The sequence below is a fragment of the Rhinoraja longicauda genome, chromosome 25, assembly GCF_053455715.1.
Source record: "Rhinoraja longicauda isolate Sanriku21f chromosome 25, sRhiLon1.1, whole genome shotgun sequence".
In the NCBI taxonomy this organism is placed as follows: domain Eukaryota; kingdom Metazoa; phylum Chordata; class Chondrichthyes; order Rajiformes; family Arhynchobatidae; genus Rhinoraja; species Rhinoraja longicauda.
This window is the reverse complement of record NC_135977.1, coordinates 5,986,509-5,999,381: the sequence shown is the minus strand read 5'-3', so window position 1 is coordinate 5,999,381 and position 12,873 is coordinate 5,986,509. Positions and strand designations below refer to the sequence as shown.

Here is a 12,873-nt window from a genome sequence, read left to right as displayed (position 1 = left end):
AATGTATCTTACACAGGTGGTCAATAAGTGCACGCCTGATAACTTTATAAACATGACACGAAGATAAATGCTATCTTTATTTAGAGTGATAAAGATCAGTTAGATCTATTTTGAGATGTATTTTTCTGCATGTGGTCTGTCTTGCTGGAAAAATGGCATGTGAAAGATGCACGTTATTGCTGATGGGCCCTAGTGGTAAAGAGTAAATGTTTAAGGTGATGCATGGTCTAGACATTAAAGAGATTCTCGCTGCCATCAGCTCATTCTAACCTCATTCATGAAAGAGCTGCATTAGCACATAATTGCTCATTGATCAAGCAATTAATAATCTTTAGCAGTGTCATAAAAGTTTATTCATTTTTCAGATTCTGGGCTTTGCTGGTAAGAACAATGTTTAGTGTTTATTTCTAATTACTCCTGAGAGGATGCTGGTTAGCCAGACACTGTAGTCCTGTGGTGAAGGAACTTTGTGGGGAAGTGATAAATAGGATATCGACTCAGGTACATTTTAGTGTTGATATGTCTCCAAGTCAATATGGCATGCGATCTGGAGGGGATTCTGCAGGTGGTGGTGTCCTCATTGCCCCTGCTTCATTCATCCTTTATGGTGGGAGAAGCTGCGGGTATGGAATGTTGTATTAGAGCATCGTAGATGAGTAATTTTGCAGATAGTACACACTGCAATCACTGGGGTCCAGTGATAAAATGTGAATGTTCAGGGTAGTACATGGAATTCCAGTCAAGCAGGCTGATTTGTCCTGAATGGTGTCAAGTTTCTTGAAAGATGTTAGAACTCTACTGATCTCGGCAAGTGGAGCATACTCCATCAAACACCTGACTTGTCCCTTGTAGATGATGGAAATGTTTTGAGGTGTCAGGAGGAGAGTCACTTTCCACAGAATATCCAGCCTCTGATTTGTTCTTATAGCTACAGTATTTATAGTTGGTCCAATGAGTTGCAGTGGAATGGTAACCCTAGAATATTGTTACTGGGGGACTCAGTGATGATAGTGCTGTTAAGTATTAACTGTGGGTGATTATTATTATTTTTCTTTTTGTGAGGTCATTTCCTGGCACTTTAGTGGTGTGAATCCAATTTGCCACATCTGCCCACGCTTCATGATTTTCATTGCATACAGGCTGAAGAGTTGCAAAAGGAATTGAATACTGTTGAGTTTTTAACTTTTAATTTCCTTGTTACATTATCTTTCTCTCTCTTCCCCTTTGTTTTCTCAATCCAATTATCCATACTCCCCCTTCAGTTTTGAAAAAGTCTGATGGATACTGAATTTGACATTGCACTTCCCCATCTCAGTCTTTTCAGTATTATATTTCAATGGAGTTGCATTGTTTGTCTCATCATTCAACAAGGTCCTGCTTGCAACGTCTTTACTGTGTTATCATCAGCTTACATTTCCAGAAATTCACAGCATATGCAAAAATAATTCTGAGCCGAAGAATGCAAATAAATAACTAACTTTCTTTCTTCTTTCTATAACTAACACATTTCTCCAGCAAGTACTATTCCAATATTTATCATCGTAGTTTGAAATTGACTCAAGGCTACATCAGAAGCTTCAGTTTAAATATTTATTCCAGGCACTTTGAAAAATTACTGAGCTCCGAGTTCTTATATCTAGATGTTAATCCAAAAACGGACTGCCTGTTCCATTGTTTTGGATGTTAAAAAGTCACTATTCAAAGTGTTCTCTCAAGGTTACACAATCTTCAGTCAGCAGTATAAAAACAATTAATTGGGAGACAAAGAACTGTAGATTGTGAGTTGGTAATTAATTGGGTGTTTGTTGTCTATTCTTATTGTACATAAAATAGTTGTGGTATTTGCCTCTATAAGTACAAGCAACAGAATGATTTCACAATATCTCATATAGCATGAATCGATTTAATGTTTGACACAAAATAAGGTCCTTTATCTATTATTAATATTAATTTGGTATATTTTTTAACTATCCCAGTTTTTACTTCGTGTCCTAAAGATAACTATTTTGGTAGCTGCTGAATATAAAGTTCTTTATTTTAATTTGAACAATGGTTCTTTTGGACCAGTCAAGAATCAAATATACATGGACTCCTATCATGATATTGGAGATTCCAAACTGTATGAGTAAGAATTCACGCAAATAGAAAGTTTTCATTTGGCTGTATCACCTATTTATATTCATATAACCTATAACAAGGATAAGAGCTGGGGTTTTCCAAATGGATCAGAGCTAAAATCACATTTTCACAGCTTTGTTCCTTGGCCTATTCAACTGGGATATCTTTACCCATCAGATATTACTGTTGATCCTTCATATTTATTCATGGGTTAAACTGGCAGGTCGATCATCTATTGTGTTCTGGAATACTGTCGTCCCATCTGATCTAGGCATTGTATTACAATGCTCAAATCCAAAAAGAGGTCAGGACTAGTTCCATCGTTTTATTATGAAGCTTGCCACTTTGCTCCAAAGTGACCCAAATGATGCTGCATAATCGTTCTCATTCCATCGACTCCATTCGTAATGTTGGTTGTTCATTACTGTAAAACTTACTGTGGACTGCAAGTTTGATCATTTACCAGGTAGAAGATAGGTATTTGGATAACATGCTCAAAGGCGGCTTCACAAGTCACCATAAAATGTTTGAGAGAGTTGAGAGTCTCTTCCTGACACAGATATACCTCACCAAAATAAAGATCTATGATTTGAGGATACAGATATCAGTAGCAACTGAGTTGAATTTCCAATTCATGATAACCAGTTATATCAGTGTAAGTGTCCATTAACTAGGATAATATTGCTTCATCTAGTGTGTGAATTCTTCAGCACTGTCACAGCACCAAGGCACCCATTCAGCTGTGAAGCAAAATTAGAGTAGGGCGTACCAAGGGAAGGGAGTTTTGCCGCAAGGAGCACTTTGAAGTTCTCCATAAGTGAGACTGTCTTCCAGGTGTCTATGACTCCACAACATATGTCTGTCTCAAGCTGGATATTTCCCCAATCTATCATGAGGTTGAGTACGTCATCCAACTGCTGAAAATTAACAAGGTCTCAGAAGCAGACAGACTCCTTGGTGCAAATATATCTCTGACATGACTTATCTCATAGAAAGAGGAGAGCATGTCACAGGATGTCAGAGATGTATTCTTTATAACCATCTTCAGGCAAGGTGATAACAATTGTCATGGTTATATAAGGGCCTCTCTACTCTCTGCAATAATGTCCCACAGGATCCTCTTCAGCTGCCTCCTCCCAGAGGCCAAAAAGCTGCTCCCAGCCTCTTAATGTGGATTCACACTTCAAGAGGTACCACAAATATAAATTTCACCATGCACTAGATCCAAGAAAATTACAGAGGACAACACCAATCACAATACCTTTTTCAACTTCGGGAAAAACATTTTGTCAACTGTGAGGAATTATGGAGAATCGTTTATAAATTTGGATGTTATCATTAATTTTTTGCTATTCTTTATCTGCTAGACGGTAACATAGAAGTCATGATTCTAACAATCAGCTCCATCAGAAACCATTCCTAATGTATACTGGGGTCAAGTAAGGCTTTGTCATAGCTCTGACCCCTTTCTCAGTCCTCCTGAATGCAACACTGCACCTAGGTTCTAAATAGCTTCCAAGTGAAATGAAATTAATCTGCAGGATGAGCGGGAAACTATTCAATATTTGTAATTTCTTCTCAGATCCATTGTGTTTCCAGCCTCTGTCATTAAATTACAATATGGAGATGGCACCTGCATATATGAATATTTGGAAAATGTACAATATGTTGTAGATTCCTTTAATTATAAAACATGGTTCTAGCAAAAAAAGTCCCAAGATTCTCTGTCAACCAACCTCCACTGTGTAAAATACCCATTCCTCCCCCAATAATCAGGTTCCATGAAAAGACTCTGGAAAATGTGGATCACTTTCTGTACCTCAGGATCATTGTTTAGCAAAGCCGGACATCGATGGCAACCACCAATTTCAGTATGCCTTCACAGACCCTTGCTGGTTTGAGGAAAAGAGATCTGAAGAGTGGAGCTCATGTCCCAAGCCGACTGAGCAGCAGAGATTGTCAGTTGCCTGTATGCTTTGGAATCTACCTATAACATAAAAAATCGGTGTCTATACAAAAAAACTCAAACATCACTGGTAGCAGAGCAAACTGGATCAGCCATCTCTCTCAGGCCAACATTCTCAGTAACCGTGCTCAGATCATCCTCAACCAACTTCAGCACAGAGGTAGGGATTGCACAGTATTCAATGGCTTACATTATACTCCTGAAATCAACAATTGCTTCCAAAGCCATGTCATAGCAAGAGATTTCCAGAAGAATAAACATATATTAATAAATCTCGTCTCCTTGAAAAATGTGCCATCTCCTCAAAACTGGGAATCCCTCACCTTTCATGGTTTTAGATAGAGAATCGGCATCTGGAGAGATACGAAGCAGATTTTGGTTCTACATATGGAACTCATTGAGACCATTCACAAACAACAGAGAGTTCTCCTCTCAAAATACTTTCCTACCATCCCTGTCACCCACCACCTGTCTCAACTGTTACAGACTGCGCATCTATCAAAGATAACCTTTCAGCAACCCCAGAACCCAGAGAACTGGAGTGGAAACAAATTATTTATCACCTTGAGAAACAGTGTCAGAAGAAGTAAGAACCAGGTAATATTAGCTGAGGATTCCAAGTTCCCTTGTTGGCTTTTGGTCAGAAAGCAGTCTTTAAGATCAGATGAAAGGACCCATCTGGTACGTATGTAATGATACACCCATGACCTTGATGTATTAGTCATCTACATCCTAAGCTGCAAACCAGGTTTGCTTATCACAAGCTATGTTTTTACAATCCTTTTGAGGAGGCATTTAATTTAAAAAAAGGGCATGCTCGATGGCTGACATCTCCCTTCCTCCTTCCCTCCCTCTCCAGTCCCTTTCCTTACGAAGGTGTTCAGCACTAACCAGGTGACAGCACTCCCTCTTTCCTTCCTGCATCTATTTAAATAGTGAATACTGATGACATCAGGGGAATCTGACTTGAAACAGTAATTGAACCTGACACTGCAAGAGAGCTGGATTAACATGCGTGGTTGAAATTGAAGCAGCCTGGATTAATGACTACTGATGTTATTTCAGCAGACTACACTGTTGCATTCAGCAGTGGATCCAACAAAGAGCAGTTTCCCTGTTAGTTTCATCAGTTTAAATAATTGCTTTTAACTCAGTAAACAACCACAGGAATGCTGACATAAAGCTAGTAATTACAGTTGGCATTACAAGCAAATTCTTTAAATTTTGCAGAATATTCTTTTATCTGATATATTACTTGTTTGGTTTATATCAACTCGAATAGCAACAGAGGAATATAATTTGTCTGCACTGGAATTTTGTGTATTGATATTATACCAGTAATTTTAATACAATGAATCTTTAAAACTTCTATTAAATTGCAACCTCAAGAATGAAGGATTTAGATAATGTTTGTTTGCTTTAAGCAAAAGATGTATTGTAAAGCATATATAGAGGAGATAAATTTCATACCTCCTGTGATGTTTAGGGCAAACTTTCCTTGATTCCAAGGTCATCCATTGATGCCAGAGATAAAAACACTGTGCTACCTCATTGGCTCGATGACCAATTTTTGTATTTTTCGGATCTCCTGCAACTCCTGAAATTTTCACATTCTTTTGGCAGCCATGTCAACTGATATCTAAGCCTTCACTAAACCCCTTTAACATACTCAATAAAAATTACATGTTCTCAATACCTCATGCCTCTTTGGTTGGTATCAGTTTATAATGTGCAGTGGGAAGTGGTGGAGAAAAAAGTGCATGGAGATTTATATCATTCAAATATTGCATAGCTGCAAAATTTTACAGGTCTGAATGTCCACTCCAGATCTAGCTAGATCATATCAAATGCTATTTGGTCCCATTCTTTTCTGCCAAAACCATTCAAAGATAAAGCTGGCATATTAATCATTTTCTGAACCAGAATTATCTTCTTAAATCTCGCTCCTCTTGTCTGCCTGGCTTCACATTCAAAGCACTATGAGAACTTTCCCCACTTGCTCCAAAAGAGGTGAGCAGAATATTTGTACAGGAAGGAACAGCAGATGCTGGTTCACACCGAAGATAGACACAAAAAGCTGGAGTAACTCAGCGGGACAGGCGGCATCTCTGGAGAGATGGAATGGGTGATGTTTCAGGTCGAGACCCTTCTTCAGACATCACCCATTCCATCTCTCCTGAGATGCTGCCTGTCCCGCTGAGTTACTACAGCATTTTGTGTCTGAGCAGATTATTTTCTGGATTTGAATGTTTGGATATAGTTACGATGACTATCAAATGCAGATCTTCATCTCTTGTGTTTCCAAAAAAATATGCCCGATGCATAGGAATAAGTAGATGGGCACATATGTGGGATATAATCTTGAGACTCTTGTTGAGTTAGAATTTTTATTTTCACTCTTTATGAAGCAGAAAGCAGTTTTACTTCCTAGTGCCCTGGCCAACTACATAAATCACGATATTTTTCTGTACATTCTTTTGAAATTCATCATATTTTAAAATTTCCATTAAATTTTTTCAGTTCCTTCGATTGAACTGAAAAGTCTGTCCAATCTATTGTTATTAAAAATAGAATCAGGTAAATGCACTGAGGCAACAGATTCCAATCAAATTCTGGTGAAATGGAGTTAGCAGGACCTTCTCTTTCCAAAAGAAAATCAAGATAATTTAGCAGAGAACATGGGTAGCCTTACTCTAAGGTTCACCTCTGAAACTGTAACCCCTGGATGTATTTGAAAATCAATCTCTCAGATTCATTGTGATACCAAGCCAAGATACCATTGCAGAGATACTGTAACCTGCATTTAAATAAAGATGACATACTGGGAGAGCAAAGCTGTGTGTCAAGTTTCGTCCCTACTTTTCTAATTGGCTTCTTATTTCATTGGAAAAAAGGCAGATATGAATCTACCTTACTTGAAAGACCGACACCTGCTTATGTCACAGAAACATCTCAAATACTTAATATACCAAGAGTTGTTTTTGAAGTAGGATAACAATTACATAAAGACATAAGAGAAAGTAATTGTTAGCATCGAAGGTATCACAAAATGATGGAGTAACTCAGCAGGTCAGGCAGCATCTTGGAGAGAAGGAATGGGTGACGTTTCGGGTCGAGACCCTTCAGACTGATGTCAGGGGGGATGGGACAAAGAAAGGATATAGGTGGAGACAGGAAGACAGTGGGAGAACTGGGAAGGGGGAGGGGAAGAGAGGGACAGATGGACTATCTAAAGTTAGAGAAGTCAATGTTCATACCGCTGGGCTGTAAGCTGCCCAAGCGAAATATGAGGTGCTGTTCCTCCAATTTCCGGTCGGCCTCACTATGACATTGGAGGAGGCCCATGACAGAAATGTCAGACTGGGAGTGGGAGGGGGAGTTGAAATGCTCAGCCACCGGGAGATCAGGTTGGTTAAGGCGGACTGAGCGAAGGTGTTGAGCGAAACGATCGCCGAGCCTGTGTTTGGTCTCGCCGATGTAGAGAAGTTGACATCTGGAACAGCGGATACAACAGATGAGGTTGGAGGAGGTGCAGATAAACCTTTGGCTCACCTGGAAAGACTGCTTGGGTCCTTGGATGGAGTCGATGGGGGAGGTAAAGGGACAGGTGTTGCATCTCCTGTGGTTGCAGGGAAATGTGCCTGGGGAGGGGGTGGTTTGGGTAGGAAGGGACGAGTGGACTAGGGAGGGAACGGTCTCTGCGGAACGCAGAAAGGGGAGGAGAAGGGAAGATGTGGCTAGTAGTGGGATCCCGTTGGAGGTGACGGAAATATTGGAGGATAATTTGTTGGATTGGGTGGAAGGTGAGGACAAGGGGGATTCTGCCCTTGTTACGAATGGGGGAGGGGGAGCAAGAGCGGAGCTGTGGGATAGAGAGGAGGCCCTAGTGAGAGTGGTAGCCAATCTATCCAAAATATCCAAGACAAAGTTCATGGCATGCATTTCATCTTTCCCTTTGTGGGAGGAAATATTGGCCAAGCCAAAATAAATTCTTGCTCTACTCATGCCCTGGGAATAACCAAGGATTCGGAATCAGATGGTAGATGCCTGCAGCACAGCTCTGTAGTTGCCATAGAATCATGCAATAGTATGCAGTTCAAACAAAACATTTGGACCACATTTATGGGCAGTTCTGATTGTATAGAAAGGATGTCATTAATCAGGAAAGATTCATCATATTGTTAGCAGGACTTGAGGGCTTGAGTTGTAATGAGATGCTGAATAGGCTGGGACTTTTCTGCCTGGAGCACAGGGAGATAAAGAATGTCCTTCTGGAGATATACAAAATCATGAGAGGCATAGATAAGATGAAACACTGTTTTTCCCAGGGTAGAGCAATCCAGAATCAGAAAGCATAGGTTTAAAGTGAGAGGGGACAGATTTAAAAGAGATCTGAGGGGCAATTTCTTCACCAAGAGTGCATATGGAAGGATCTGCCAGAGGAAGCTGTAGAAGTGGATACAACGATGATGCTTAAAAGACATGTGAACAGGCACATGGGTAAGAGAGGTTTTGAAGGATATGAGCCAAATGCAGGAAAAAAGGACTAACTTAGTCTTAAAACTTGGTTAGCATGAACAAATTGGGCTGAAGGATCTGGTTCCATGCAATATGAGTCTTTTTAGTTGCTCCAGAGGGGAGATTATCCATGCATACAAAACAAAAATTCTCTTTAAAGTTTCAGGACCTGGCTATGGGAAAATAGCTGCTCTGTCAAGGCTTTGATTGTCAGGTGCAATTTTACAGGTGCAGTAAACCAGAACTGAAACTGAGTGCACATTTAAGTGACTGTATGTTGCTCACTGTATCAGCTCCAATGTTACAGGCTGTTTCTTGGATATTCCCTCAATGGTACTGTGAAATTGTTTCTACCTATTTGAACTGTAGGTGGCTAAAGCTTCATCTCTTTTGAAGAACTTATTTAGTGGAGCAAACAAGCTGAAGGGGGACTTGACAAAGGTATATAAAATTGAGGGGCATAGATGTGGTAGAAAACATCTTCCTATAGTAGAGGTATATAAAACTAAAGGGTAAAAGTTTAAGGTAGGAACTCTATCCATCAGAAGTTGCTTGGAATTTGGAGGCACTGTCTGAGTGAGTAATGGAGGCAGATACTCTAATAATACAGTAAAGCCTCATTGTAACGGACCATGGGAGGATGGTGTCCGTTATTGCCGATTGCTAGATCCAAGTATGGATTATCATTCTATTTAGTTGAATCAAATAACTGCATATGATGGTTAATACGCAAAAGGACACAAAGTGCTGGGATAACTCAGCGGGTCATGCAGCATCGATAGGTGGATAGGTGACATCAGGAACCTTCTTCAGACTGATGCAGTCTGCTGAGTTACTCCAGCACTTTGTGTCATTTCACCTTAAAACTAGGCGTCGATGCCGCTGGTCTGCACCAGCAAGCCTTCTTCATCAACTACTGCACAGTCCTGTTGATGTGGCTGTTGTTGCAGCTCACGTTGTAGGCCCTTTCTTTAGGCCGCTGCCAATGCCAAGACGCGCTCGGTCATCGTGGAGCGCTCTCCCCTTTCACCAGCTGATGTCAGCCGTCGCTTTGTCCAATCCCTTCTCCAGCGCGGTTGCCAACATCTTCCAAGGTGGAGTAGGTTGGCAATTCCAGAGGAGAAAAAGGGGAGCCAGTGGACAGGTGAGAGGCCGATTAGACAGAGCGATGAAAGAAGGAGGAGGAGGCAGTGGTGGACCAGGGAGCGGACAAAGCGATGGGCAACAGGTAGAAGCGGCAGCTGGTGAGAGGAGACTGAGTGCGTCATGGCAGTGGCCTGAAGAAAACGCTGTCCCCAGGGGCTACAACGTCAGCCGCAACAAAAGCCCCGTCAACTGGACCTTCTGGTGGGGTGAAGAAGGGCACGCTGGTACACCTTGTGAGCTGGGGGTGGCGTCAGAAGCCGGGGGTGTGGTTGGCTGGGGAGCTGGCGTAGGCTGGGCCGTCCACTATAACCAAAATCTGTTAGAAAGGGGTCTGTTAAAATGAGTTTTACTGTAGTCCGTAACCCAATGGATACTTGATCCGCCAAAGCATAGAAGACTATGGACAAAGTCCTAGTAAACGTGATGATGTAATTAGTATAAATGAGTGATTGATGGTTGCCATGGACATGTCATGTCAAAGGGCCTATTTTTGTGCTGCGTGACTGTATCTCTAACAATCCTCTTGTCAAACCAGAATATAATGGGAAGAATTCTTTCTCCCTATTCCATTTGCCTCCCTCTATATCCCTAAAATATATGTTCTGGATAGGTATTATCGTATAGAAGCCAGCCATCTATTCTCCCTCTTCTAATAGACAATTTTACTTGAACCCAGGCGACTAAAGTATGGTGAGCATTAAACGTAAGCACAATCTGCTTTCATCCAACATCTACAAGAGCATGGTTTCTAGATTGAGCTTCTGGATAATAACAAGAAGCTGAATTGTCTTTTTCTCTCCTCAGCCCTGCATACCAAGGTCAATTGTAGCACCAATGTCACTGATGAAAGATTCGTCAGCTTAGCAGAGGCACTTAGGTGATTTTTTTGGCGACTGCCGGCGACTGTCAAAGTCGTAGCAGATCGTCAAACTTTTCTTTTACCCGACGACAATGACCACGACAGTGCCGAGTCAGGCCGAGATTACAGCGTCTTCTGAAACATCGCAAAAATTCCCACGCTGTCAATGCTTCTCCTGGTTTTCTGGCGTCCTGGTTTTCGCTGAAATCACTGACAAGTCAGTAAGTACTTGAGAGTTTTGAACTATAACACCTTGTATGGATTACTTAAAAAACAAACTTCACTGTAACAAGGAATAAACCGAATTTACTTCCAGTTTACTAATAGCTGTATTAAAAAAAAAGTGGTTCAGTGGATTTTTGTGAGAAGTGTTTGGGCATTCTTTGAAAATGTAAGGGAGATGCATATCTGGTTTCTGGGTTGAATATCTGGGTTTGGAGCCCACTTTAAATGTAATGGCTGAGGCCAAAAACATCGCGTAAATTCCCACGCTTACCGGACCGTCAAACTGTCGCCTCCAATCTACCTGTCAAATGCCCTGACGGTAAATAAATTCGTTAAACACAAGCATTTTATGGTATTTTGAAATTACTTTACTTATTTTAATATTATGTGCTTCTAAATGCATCTTAAGAGAACTTATCAAACCTGGGGACAGCATGGGACAGCGACCGCAATGAGCTACGATACCTGGCGACAAGCCAGCTGTCGCCGAGAAATTTCAAACCGTTTGATTTCTCAGCGACGCGCCGAGATCCACTACGATCCACTACGATCTTTGGAAGACTCCTCACAATCATGTCCGCGACACCCCGGCGAACTGTCGGCGACAGCCTAGTCGCCGGCAGTCGCCTTAAAATCGCCTAAGTGGGACAGGCCCTTAAAGCTTGGATCTTCTTTACAACACTGTGTGCTACACCAGGCAGTGCTCATTTGCGCTGGGCTTGGGAACCAAATTTTTGTTAAGCCTTTTCATATCTTTACCTTGGTTAGTATGCTTTTCTGGCTCATTTCTTTCTAATTTACTTTGATTTGAACAGACTTAAGTAAGTGATGAAAATGTTGACCCTTAAATGACCTTAAATGTGATTGTCATCATGTTATGTATTGTTATTCTAATACTCATTAATACAAGCTCACAGTATGAAAATAACTTCTTGTAGAGCCAAAGGGTAAAATCACTAGCTTTAATGATATTACAAATGTAGTTATGTTGGCCAGTTTTCACTACTGCTTTTCTTGGCAACTTGACTGTTTTCAGCATATTAAATGCACCAATTATACAAAGTGCTGGCACACCATACGCAAGGAACAGAAAAAAAATCAATAGCAGCATAGGCTCCACAAAATAAATAATATTGATTTGTATGCCATCAATATTTTGGATCATTCCATCAACCTTTGTATACGAACTGTGTACTTGAAGATTGGATATCAGAAATTAATCTGAATAGGTTAGAATTGGAGGGACAAAACATTTGTATTTACTTTTAGACTTTGGAGATACAGCATGGAAACAGGCCCGGCCCACCAAGTCCACGCCAACCAACGATCACCCCATATACTAGCAAATCCTACACACTAGGGATTTGGACTGTGGATTGTGTTTGGACTGTAGGAGGAAACCGAGGCACCCGGAGAAAACCCACGCAATCACAGGAAGAACGTACAAAATCCATACAGTAAGCACTCTTAGTCAGGATCAAACCCAGGTCTCTGGCACTGTAAGGCAGTAACTCTACCACTGCACCACTGTGCCGCCTCACAGTATGTAACAATTTAAATAAATCAAATAAATTCCATACGTATATTAAGATATTAGAATATGTTTTATTCTTAACATATATTGTTTTTAGGAATAATCCTATCAAACATATATTAAATTGTAACTATTTCGCTCACCACTCACCAGCTACTTTTCAGTTTTAGTTGGCCTAATTGGAGTCAAACTATCACTCTGTTTCCATTCTGCCGATCTTCATGTGGCTTGAAACTTTCTATCACCACGATCATGGAAGGAGGTCTGGGCAAGAGCTAATTGCACAGATTTTAATAAAGGATGGAAAAATTCCACTTGCCAACTTCCAGCCAATTTCCATTGAACTAGAAAACATAGCTATTCTGTGACTTAAAAATAGTACCAGATTTTCTCTTGCATTCCTATAACCCAAAGTTTCAGAATAAGAAATGTTAAAATGGAGAGTTGTGATCAAAACATGTGAGAAAGGTTGTAAACTCATTTAAACATACCGATATGTGATACACA

At 40.7% G+C, this 12,873-nt stretch overlaps 1 protein-coding gene across 2 annotated transcripts in view; it reads right to left on the bottom strand.

Moving 5' to 3' along the window:
- Positions 1–12,873, bottom strand: part of fam222aa (family with sequence similarity 222 member Aa) — a 168,640-nt gene that overhangs the window by 120,731 nt on the left and 35,036 nt on the right. The window lies entirely within an intron of this gene.